This window comes from Mytilus trossulus, chromosome 6, assembly GCF_036588685.1.
Source record: "Mytilus trossulus isolate FHL-02 chromosome 6, PNRI_Mtr1.1.1.hap1, whole genome shotgun sequence".
Taxonomy (NCBI): domain Eukaryota; kingdom Metazoa; phylum Mollusca; class Bivalvia; order Mytilida; family Mytilidae; genus Mytilus; species Mytilus trossulus.
The window spans coordinates 64561113-64573784 of record NC_086378.1 but is presented as its reverse complement, the minus strand read 5'-3'; the positions used below and the strand labels follow the sequence as shown (position 1 = coordinate 64573784).

General features: G+C 32.2%; 1 long non-coding RNA gene across 2 annotated transcripts; it reads right to left on the bottom strand.

Moving 5' to 3' along the window:
* Nucleotides 1–6568: 6568 nt before the first annotated feature.
* Nucleotides 6569–10977, bottom strand: LOC134723662 (uncharacterized). Of its 2 annotated transcripts, none has more exons than XR_010108145.1 (3): nucleotides 10924–10965; nucleotides 8674–8761; nucleotides 6569–7337 (listed from the first exon to the last, which is right to left on the bottom strand). It is a non-coding gene; the product is annotated as an uncharacterized LOC134723662 (long non-coding RNA). The 2 variants fall into 2 exon arrangements; XR_010108144.1 differs by having other exon boundaries at nucleotides 6570–7337; nucleotides 10916–10977.
* Nucleotides 10978–12672: the final 1695 nt, after the last annotated feature.

Sequence of the window (12672 nt, the reverse complement as noted above, 5' to 3'; positions counted from 1 at the left end):
CTTCTATGATAGTTTTTGTTATTTCGGTTGTAAATTGTTCAACGTTATTTAAGTTAATTACGGAAGCCCAATTTATTTCAGATAAAATGTTACGATATCTGTCATAGTCTTCTCGATCATATAGCCAAATTTTCCGCTTAAAAGTTTTTTGACGACATTTTGGAAAGTTCAAAAGACTAATTATAGGACAGTGACTCTACAATAATTTATTATGTGAGCATCATTTGTTATAAAAAGGTCTAACAATGATGGCGACGATGCAGTAAAATGAGTAGGTTCATCTATCATTTGAGTAAGACTAAATTGGCTGAACAAAGGTGTAATTTTTGAAGACAACATTATCCTGAAGGTAGACAAAAATAAGACGTGCTTCAAATACATGGTTCGTCATATGTAGCATCCAACTACAAACCAAATAGTTAAAAAGAACTAAACGTTCCCCTATTGCGACAAACTCAACAAAAAACAATGCATACAAATATGAATATTTCTTTCAATTAACGGTCATCCTTTTAAATTTAGTCATTCTTTATAAATTACGGTCATCCTTAACAATGTACGGTCATCTTTTAACCAATTACGGTCAGCCTTGTTATGAATCGCTAATCCTGTTACGGTCATCTCGATTACGATTTACGGTCATCCTCGCGTATTTTTCAAATCAAAATTCCCGTTTTATACACGTTCCTCGGTAGAGATTTGTGACTTCCGTGTGAATCTTTTATATATTTACATCGTATCAAAGTATACTTTGTAAAGAAAATGATGTAGAAACACCTTAACAGACAATAAAAAAACTGACCTAATTTTTCATCCGACATCTTGGGATGACCGTGAATGCAGTTACGGTCATCAGCTTTACCCCAGTGATACATGAAGTAAGTATAATATCACAAAACGCCAATATCTGTTAGATCGATGACACCTATAGAAATCTGCAAATACATAAAATATTTTACAGCTCCCGAACTGCTAATTTTTAACCTTTTTCAGCTGGACCAAATCACTGCTTTACTTTCAAATTCATTATTTTTTGGCAGTGTCATTTCATCCCCCTTCTTGCTATTTAAGGCAATAAACGTGGAGAAATACATTTTGAAGGAGTATATATAAAAAAAAGTAACACGCTGTCCAATCAAAGTTTGATAATTGTGGTCTCGGAACTTCTAATTAATTATATAAAAATATCACAATCCCGCCTACCCGTACTCCTCAATAATGCATCTAATCTTGAGTTACAGAAATAAATTGACAATGAAGGTCGGTTGAAGACAAAGCTTTACGAAAAACGATATTCAATGTATTTGGACTTTTCCCTTATGTTGTCTTGTTTTATGAAGCAACATCCAAGCAGACTATATAGCCCAGTTAAACGATATGTCCGGCCATGTATTACCTATCATGATTTTTTTGATAGAGGGTTTCTTCTCACAAGAATTCTATAGTATCAAACCAAGAGTTCGAAGTGGTAAAGTTAAAATTATCCCTAAATTTTACAAACGCCATCACGAGTTGTTTGACCTTTATGGAATATCTGTTTCACAGTTGAAACCGATATATTCCAATTGTTGTGTCTACAATCACGGTTTCTTTTTTCTGCATGTGACCTACTGAATAAGACTTATCGTCGGGTTAGTGCTAACATGAACAAAGCGACCAGATCCACATGTATAGCAGGATCTTCTTGCCTATCTGGAGTAACTGAGATCACCCCATGTTTAGGTGAGGTTCGTGTTGCTCAGTCTTTTTAAATGATGTTTTTTGTGTACTGTTGCTTGTCTGTTGATCTTTTTCTTTTTAAGCCAGAGGCCTCAGAGGCCGATTGGTCTAAGTAGTTACTATTGTAATCACTATCCAGTCAACACTGAGGTTGTGAGTTTGAACCCAAACGCGCTGTTGCACTTGACTCCAATCTTAATTGAATATAGGATTGTATCGAAGGTCGGTGATTTTCTCCGGGCACTACGGCTTCCTCTACCAATAAAAAACTGGCCGCCACGAATTGACCTAAATGCGGTGCTTAAAAGTAGTGTTAAAATACCAAAAATCAAATGTTTTTAAGCCATGGCGTTTTCAGTTTATTTTCTAGAAGTAAGTTTGGTTTCTCTCGCCTCTCATTTAGCGTGACTATTATGAAAACTGCGCTATACATTTCGTGCGTGCCAAGCGCTTTTTCTAATACATTCACCAGAAACTCAAACCTAAACATGAATACGTGAGGAACTAAAAGTACAGCAACTTAATCTGAACTCGACCAATACAAACTATTTGAACGACATTCCAGAATACCCGCCATGGGCACTGTATAGTATGTAACAGACGTTATAGAAAATTTTAATTTACTGGTGTGTTTTATAAAAAGGAAAAATATACAAAACAGTTAAATAAACAAAATATTTTTAGTGCTGAAAGGTAAATTAAGAATATAATTGCACGTATGCAAACAAACATTTCGTTTCCCATGTTTATTTAAGGTTTGATAAATCATTTAAAGAACTCACAGTGTACATGTAGATACTATTCTGTACGCTTTCCGGAAGTCGCGATTTTCGAAGCGAGAACGTTTTGGATCACATTTTAAATTTGTCGGATATACTATATTAAACGGTAAGATGTTCATCTGTACATTGCTTAATGATTAATTCAGCTGACATCGATATTCACAAATGGTTTATAATTAAATTTAGCACATTCATTATTCGTATCTTTGCCTTAATTAAGAGATTTTCAAGTGCATCACTAAGGAAAATCAGTCGGTGAACCTAAAAACAATCTTTTTGCACTCTTACTGTACAAATTAACGTAAAATCCAGACTTAATTTACTAAATAAAGTGTATTTTAAGTGGTGGTAAAAGTTTCAGCCAGATCTTTGAAGCCAGAAATAAGAAAATTACACTTGTTTGAATTTCTCACTGTACGATCAGTCGAGCTTGTATATTTTGAAACTGTATGATCAGTCTTTATTTCACTGTATTCTAGTAGTGATTTCAAAGTTATTTACGATACATTAGAAGATTGCATTTTTCTAAATAACACAAATATATTTTAATAAATGCACATCCTGTAAACTTTTCAAACATGTTTTAGCTTGATAGGGTGTACTCGACCTACTACATTAAGTATAAGGATGTTTGAATGTTGCTGAAATAAGAAGAAGGTTTGTTTGTTTATAGAAGTTTCAGGAATGTCCTCCGTTATACTTAAAATTGTACAAACACACAGATTTAATTGTTACTATATAAAAATGCATAAATTTACAAACATTCGAGGCCGTACTGTAGCCTATAATTGATCACAATTCCTTCACTTTGTTTTGGAAGTAGATCTGTCTCTTTCACACTCAATTGTACACTTTGTAAAGCGATGGTTTATAGTGATAATGATGTCCGTATTTCCGTTCGTCCGTTGGACTGGTACAACATGTTTCGCCGGTTTTGCAAGCGCATCTCCTCATAAACCATTTAATATACATTGGGTATCCAGACATTTTTAAATGGAGAGGGGGTCCAATCCAGGAGAAAAGAGGATTCCAAATATATGTTCCCATACAAATGCATTGAAAGTTAAAAAAGAGTTTCAAACCGCCGGATCACAATTTTCTTGAATCCGTCACTGGTATAACTATTAATTATTTTTTACTTGGATTCCTTATCATAAATTATAATATAAAAAAGAAGATGCGGTATGATTGCCAATGAGACAACCGTCCACAAGAGATCAAAATGACACAGCTATTAACAAATATAGGCCACCGTATGGCCTCCAACAATAAGCAAAGCCAATACCACAAAGTCGGCTATAAAAAGCCCCGAAATGACAATGTAAAACAATTCAAACGAGAAAATTAACGACCTTATTTATATAAAAAAAGGAATGTATTTCTTATTTTATTAAAAAATATTTTATGGGGTTTCTTTATATAAGATACGGACTTGAACATTGCATTATATGGGGGCACCCATCAGGTATTTCCAACCGTGACCTCCAAAACCAATTGTTGAACTTTTCTAAAATCGCTCCATTTTTAATCTATTAATGTACTATGGACCTTCTATTTCGAATGTTTTGTAAAAATATTTTTGATGTTTCTCTATCTTAAATACGGACTTTGTCATAACCTTATATTGGGCGTACCTATTTTATATCCACAACTTCCTTCAGACACTTGTCATAACTTAATGAATATTTTTATGATTCCTTATCATTTAATTCAATTGTGTACCTTATATTTTGGTTTTCGAAAAATCGTCAGTTTTTTATTTCCATGATATGGACTTTTCCACTACCTTATTGGGTGGTACCCGCTTACTATACGCAACTTTCAAAAATTTACCATATACGAGTACTAGTATTAATAAAAGTTTAAACTTTCTCATATTCGTTATTAAATGATGCCCCTGTGCACCTATAATTTAGTTTTTCTGGTGGTTTATTTTTTTCCCAAAACATGGACTATAGAAGTGGCGGGGTATAATTTCGTTAATTCTTTTTAAATATCTAAAGTTTTTAAACAAAGCTTTCTCTATCTATTTTTTGTCATTTTAAAAGAGACATGCTTGATGTATGTCATCACCAATAGGTCAACGGTAGACGTTGTAAATAGTCTTAAAAATGTAATAGTTAAACAGATAACTGCAACGACACACTAATACAAAGTCCACAAGCGAATCATGTATTGCTTTTTAGGCATTTGATTTTAAGTAAGACTGACAGAACAAAAATATAATTATTTTGCCGTCTACAAAAATCATCAGAAATATATTTGTATTGTCTGATGAAAGAAATTACACGTTATAGTTCCATGGACACAATCATAAATTATATCACATAGACACGTATATACCTTCAAATTGCCGTTGTTTTTCAGTGAAGGTCGTTAAAAACTTCCATTTGTTGTTGTTTTTTTCTTCAAAATCACGACTGGTCATACAGACAAAAAATCTGAAATCGCTACTAGAATACAGTCAGTTTTAGACTGATCGTACAGTAATTTATTTTGGGATCCTCAATGAAAACATATTTTTTATTTGAAATACGAACATTCTACTTAAATACGGTAGGAATATTGAAACAGTATATATTTTACTGTAAACTGATGCAAATATTTGCAATAAAAGATTATTTGCTTTGTACTACGAGAGCAAAATTGTCAATCGATTTCACTTTTTTCTATGAAGTTGGTGTGATGCACGCGTATATTTTATATTCTTCTGCATGTATTTGTTACAGTTACTGATATTTATGATGTTGTACATACATTTAAGATGTGCAAAGCACTTTATAGATATATAGGAGTAAACAAATGATGAGAAAAAGCATCAAAACAAAACCGTTCTGTTAGCCAGTTTGAAATCCTCGCTTCGAAAATCGCGACTTCCGGATAGCGTACAGAATAGTATCTACACTGTGGAACTGAATTGATAATATTTATATATATATTTTTTTAACTTATAACAGTTTTTTGGTGATAATTCATCAAAATTTACAAGTTTTAAAGATTTCTAATTGTTTATTGATGTTTGTAAAAGTATAATCAAACCCAAAATGCATTATATATTTTAGGCCTTTTGAATGTTTGTGTGTATGGATGGATATCAGGGAGCTATCATTTGAAATATCAGGGGTAGGTTGCTATTAAAAATGAATATTAATTATCTCGCCAAAGACAAGATAGAATTGAAAAAAAATAAAACAATACGTTTAATAATTTTATATGTTCGAAGCGCTTTTCTATGTTTACCTTCTGAATAGTCTTTAACACAAGATGCTTGAACATTTATATACCGTAGAAAAATAATTTAAAACTGAGTATGCGTAATAATGTATGAAAATGAGTTATTCAATAAAAAAAAAACCTCCCCCGATTATAAAATAGTCGCTCCCGTACTCCAAAACCACGTGTCATGTGTACGGAAAGAGCTATTAACACTGGACACTTTTAATTTGCAAAACACTCATTTGCAAATCCGCCGCCGCCTCAAACAAAAGCTACAATATCATGTATATAACCAAAATGTGCGGAATTACATGGGATTCAATAATTTCATTGGTTTTCTACTGTTTCTTTCATATTTATTTTGCAATTTGAATTATAAAAACATGGGATTTTCAATATCCCATGGGACAGGGCAAAATCCCATGGGATTGACCATTATCCCATGGGATTTTGGTTAAATCCCATGGGATTTTTTTTGGTCCCATGGGATAATTGTAGTCCCATGGGATATTAGTTGTCCCATGGGACAAAAAAAATCCCATGGGATTTTTATTATCCCATGGGATTTTCAATATCCCATGGCACAAAATAAAATCCTATGGGATTAAAATTATAATTTTTATATATATAAATATAAAGTTATGTGTATGTTACAATGAATGCTGTTTGGTAGTAAAATGTTTTAAATGTATACAAGTTTTTTTTAATATATTTTTTATATATACATATATATAAAAAAAAAATCATTTTGTCACATACATGTTTTTTATTTGTTTATATGACAATAAAGATAAATCTTATTTTGGAATGTAAAATAATATTTACAGTCAAAGAATAAAGTCCGTTCACTGAAACAAAATGATGAAATGTCTAAATAAATGAAAAAATATTGTTTTGAAATCTTTGTCTTGTTTATTCTATTATGAAAAATAGAACTGAAAAAATATTTTATATATATATAATATTTTTATTCTGACTGAATAGTTTACTCTTTTCATGAGGTAATATTTTCCTTGTTATAGTTTCATTGCAATACTTGTATATGCAAACAATTTGAATTATATATACTTTTGTGGTGTACATAATAGTATGCTTATATTTGCAAATTTATAATATAAACACTTTTTGTTAAAGTTTTTGTTTTCTTTATTCGCAACTTGCTATGTACAATTATTCAGTCCACTATATAAGAGTGAAGTCAATAAATAATTTCATTCACTAGAATATTCCTGCAATTCTTAGACAAAACATTTTTTCAATCTGTTCTTCAAAGATCTTCCTCTGTACATCTTTATTGAATGGAGAGATTCAAATGAGAAAACAAATCAAGTTTATTTGGACAACAACATTCTAATATTTTGTTCATTCGTTCCATCTTTCAATTGATAATTACATTGTTGTATCGATATGATCAAGTTCTTGTGCATCAATGATCGTGATGATATGACTCCTTTGTTTATAGTCATCATGTTGAAATTTCCTCTTTCAAATAAATGTAGGAAAAAACACGTTCCATTTCAAATTAATAAAAAAGTCGCACTATGGAGAAAAATATCAGCTTTAAGTTTTCTGTTCAGTATTGATCTGTGAATGATGACCATGAAAATCAAGATGTCTGACCTACAAATACACAAACTCAAAAATTATCAGTGAAGAGATCAATAAAATGGCTATTTTATCATGTTTATGATTATTATGATAAACTTTCATTTGAATATTCAAGTACTAAATTACAGAAATCGCTTAACTTTTATAAAAGTTAAGTTAAAGTACAGCTTAATTAAAAATGATAATAAACAAGAATTCGTCCAAAGTACACGAATGCCCCACTCGCACTATCATTTTCCATGTTCAATGGACCATGAAATTGGATAAAAAATATAATAAGGCATTAAAATTAGAAAGATAATATCATAAGGAACATGTGTACTAAGTTTCAAGTTGATAGGACTTCAACTTCATCAAAAACTACCTTGACCAAAAACTTTAACCTGAAACATGCACTTTCATTTTCTATATTCAGTGGACCGTGAAATTGGGGTCAAAAGTTTAATTTGGTTTAAAAATTAGAAAGATCATATCATAAGGAACATGTGTACTAAGTTTCAAGTTGATTGGACTTCAACTTCATCAAAAACTACCTTGACCAAAAACTTTAACCTGAAGTGGGACAGATGGACGAACAGACGGACAAACGGACGCACAGACCAGAAAACATAATGCCCCTCTACTATCGTAGGTGGGGCATAAAAATAAAGGCCACTGATGAGTTAAAAAAGATATTACATTTCAAATGCCAAAAAATGGTGTTTTTGCACCAAAGGGAGATAATTTAGAGCTTTTTCAATGATATATACATTTTAAAAGTCATCTGAGGCCAAACAGAATTGATTGTTTTGAATGATTTGGTGTACCATATGATAAAGTAATAAATAAAATGAGTTATGAAAAAAAAATATTAAATATTTTTCTGAAATTGTTATACCCTAGAGCCTCTTTAAATGTCATTTGATCTCTATTGGAGAAATGTCTCATTGGAAATCAGACTGCTAAGTGTTTCTTATTTTTACATCAACCCAGCCATATTATACCTGTCCAATATCAGGAGCTTGTACATAGTTCAGTGGTTGATGTTGGTTCATATCCGTCATTTTTATTTTTCATAATTTTTTGTTTTTATAAATTAGTCTGGTATATTTGACGTTTGAATTGATGCTCTGTTTCAAATTTGGTTAGTGTTGTCTTTTATAGATTACTATAACATGTATAGGGTACAGGTTTTCTCATTATTTACACATGTTACAGGTCATCAATGGCCTCTAATAAGTAATTACAATGGTTACATCCACTAAATTGAACTCTGATGGATAGTTTTCTCATTCATCATACCACATCTTATTTTAATAAATATTTTATCATTATTCACGGACAAAAACTTTTATAACAGTGGACTTACCATTTAGGCTTTGTTGACCTCTGTAAATCTTATTTTGTTGATAATTTCTTCTGTTTATAGTTTCCCCTTTATCTTTAATGTTCTTGCCCTACACATAAAAGGGTAAACATCATTTAATGACAAAAATAACTACTATATCATAATTAGTAGGCAACTGAAAAATTTGCCTTATTTGTATATAACATCAACTTACTCATCATTCTTGCTGTTCAATATCATGAATATTATCATTATTCTATGAATCAGAGGTCACAGTAAAATTAATCTTGGCAGGCAGACATCTTTTTTTATATGATACCTTGTATTCATTCCATTCAACAACAAGTAGACCTATGCTTAGAAAAACTGATAAAATGACAAAACCAAGAAAACTTATCATTGACCAAAGAACAATAAAATGCGGTCATGGTTTATAAATGAATCTGCCATTCAGACATGCACAAGGTGCCTTATTGCTTACAGTATCCGGAAAAAAGACCAAAGCACAAAAACTAAACATTTTCAAAGTTCCTTATACCCTGCCATTTTGTTATGGATGTGCCTGTTCCAAGTCAGGATCCTATAATTCAGCACTTGATTGTCGTTTGTTTATGTGAAACATATGTTTTTTATTTTTTTTTGTACATAAATTAGGTTGTTAGTTTTCAACTTTCAACTTGGCTATCATCATGATCATGTGTAAATTCATACAAGTGTTCGGAAAACAGGAAGTTGTGGAGTGATGAATCTGAAAATGCATCACACGGTATAGCTGACTTATTTATTAAACCCTGAAACCAAATTTCAGAAATCCTTCTATTGTAGTTCCTGAGGAAAATGGGACGAAAAATATTCATTTACTGACGCAAGGATGGATGGACAGACGGGGGTAAAACAGTATACCCCCCTTCCCCCTTTTTTAAAGTAGGGGTATAATTTTAATACGGGGTATAAAAACCCTTGCAAGATGTCAAATCAAAAAGAAGTAACCTAATTCTTACTTGTTAGGGCTATTTATTTATTGTCGGTTATACAAATAACAATACAACATAAGCTCTGAAGAGCTTTTATCCGACATACACACATGACAAGCACAATACATTTGTACATGAAACATAAAGCTCATCAATGAGATAGTAGTCTCAGATAGAGAGAGACGGGGTCAACCAAACTCCCCTGTTCAATCTGAATGTAGGACAGAAAGTCACACACTGTCACAGGACAAAAAGTCACAATTTAGTTTAAAGATTATTTTTCTTTGAACAAGAAAACACTCTTTTTGTATTTTTCTTGAAGTTTTATACATGAACATGATGTAGCAACTTTGTAATTAAAATTTATTAAAAACAAATAAATCAGTGCTTTAGGTTTGCGCACATTACCATTACATTTGCACACAAAAATCATTATGTACAATGTGTGCAGCTTTTGATTACATTTGCACGCATTTTTTGACATGTAAATATAAAAAAAAGATATGGTATGATTGCGTTTTACAGCTGACTATGCGGTATGGGCTTTACCTCGGCTTTGCTCATTGTTGAAGGCGGTATGGGCTTTACCTCGGCTTTGCTCATTGTTGAAGGCTGTATGGTGACCTATGGTTGTTAATGTCTGTGTCATTTTGGTCTCTTGTGGACAGTTGTCTCATTGGCAATCATACCACATCTTTTTTATATTGGCTCATTGTTGAAGGCCGTAAAGACCTATAGTTGTTAATGTCTGTGTATTTTGGTCTCTTGTGGACAGTTTTCTCATTGGCATGATACCACATCTTCTTTTTTATAATATGAACTAGTCCAAATAATTATGACGTCTGGGACGGCTATTTTATTTTTTTTCTGGGACGCCTTCCTAAGACAGTTGTAGGAAGGCGTCCCAGAAAAAAAAAAATAGCCGTCCCAGACGTCATAATTTTTTGGACTAAATATGAACATGATGAACAATCATGACAATTTCCTTAAATTAAAAATGAATATATGTAATAAAAAGAAGATATTTCAAAATCTTTTTTCGTTTACATTCAAACAATTGTCAACAAATTGTTTGTGACTTTTTGTCCTATCAACTTTGTAACTTTATGTCTGAGTCTGACATGTGTTTGACTTTTTGTCCTAGGACTTTTTGTCGGAATGTCCTTTGACTTTCTGTTCGTTTACCTTCCATCTTAATCAGTGAACTGAATAATTGTTTTTTGCAGAAGTCCGGGTAATGTTAAAAGATCTTAAAAAATCACATGTGCTAATTAAGAGTCAACACTTACACAGGGACAACACAATACTTTTTCAGAATGTCAGCAAAAAAGGATCACTGGTGACAGGGGAGTGTAACCGATGAATTGATTTAGAATCAGATAAGATTTTCCCGGTACGTCAAACACCGTATTTTCGCAATTTCTTCGCTATAATTATTAAATCTTTATGCGACTGTGCTTTTAGTGAATATAAATGATGACGAGGGCCTCACGAATAAATTTAAATATGAAATATACAGGAACATCGATTAGCATAGATGATCATAGATCGGGCAGAAGAGTAAACTTCCACATAAATCTGGAAGTTATTTATGACGGATAATATAGACTGCTCCTGAATAAAGTTGTCAAATACATTAATTTGTGTTTTTTACTTCTACAAGAAATTTGATTCAAATGCTAATTACGCACCATTTGGTGAGCAGAGAATCATTCTAAGCCAGGAACAGTCTATACTAACTGATAACAGTAAGAATAGAAAGTCTCTGTAAAAAGGCAGTCAAATCCTAACAGAACTGTAACTTAATGATACATGTACATCAAGTTCCAGCACCTCACCAAGCACCCTTGCCTTGCATACTGAGATGGCAAACTGGTGTGTGTCAGTATTTTGATATATAATTTTACAACGATCCTTAAAAAATAACAAAACAAACGTTGAATCAAACGATATGAAACTACGCAGTTTTATCTAAATCTTTGTTAAAATACGATTTTAAATTGTTCAATTCTTTCTATTTCATAATTTTGTCAAAGTCTACTTTTTAAAGTTTTAAATTTTAAAGAAAAAAATAATATTCCATTTTGATTTGAAGAAAATCTTTTTGAACTGTTATGACATGGTGTTGCAAAGCTGATTACAGGTAACTAACATACAGTATTTTTCCATTACGACAGTGCGTGTATTCTCGGGTGTGTATAACGTATAGTTTTCTAGAGAACATCCTGTCTATGTGTAATACAGATTGATGACATTATACAACATTTCTTTTGTTAAATGTAATAAGGTATCTGTGTCCATTCGCTATTTCAACACCACTAATTTTTCGACGAGAAAAATTTAAAAAATAATTTATATGAAATTAAGAAGAAAAGTAGCAAATATATATAAACTTCAGTAATTACACATTGAGTAAACATAATTTCAATATTGCATGAACAAATCCGTGAGAAAACGTATACATGTATGAATTAAGATGTGTTTAAAAAGACCCATTGGCTTTATTTTACACTAGGACCTAAGATAACTAGAACTAAGCAATGTTTGATGGTTGAGTGGGGACTCATTGACTGCCTTAGAGGGGTCACGTCCAGTCATGCTTCCGTGACTCCCTATATAATCTACCATTAGTTTCCCAAGATTTAGGGGGGGCGGCTGAAAAAAAACGAAATACGCCTCTGCTAATTGGGAAGTCATTTGGTCTGATACACACATATATATAAATATACCTCTGTGGCGGATCCAGCCATGTGAAAAAGGGGGGTCCCAACCCAGGACAAAAGGGGAGGGGTGGTTCCAACCATATGTCCCCATTCAAATGCATTGATCGTTCAAAAAAAAGGAGTGGTTCCAACCCCCCGAAACCCTCCCACTGGATCCGCCACTGATACCTAGTATGCATATGATTAAGAACAGCTTTAAATATATGCATATAAAATAATGGTACGTCTAAAAACCGTTCAGGATCTCTTGGTTGCACACAGGACATTAAGTAACTTAGGACATGTATATATAATAGTGAGAGTTCAGGGTATACATTCGATTG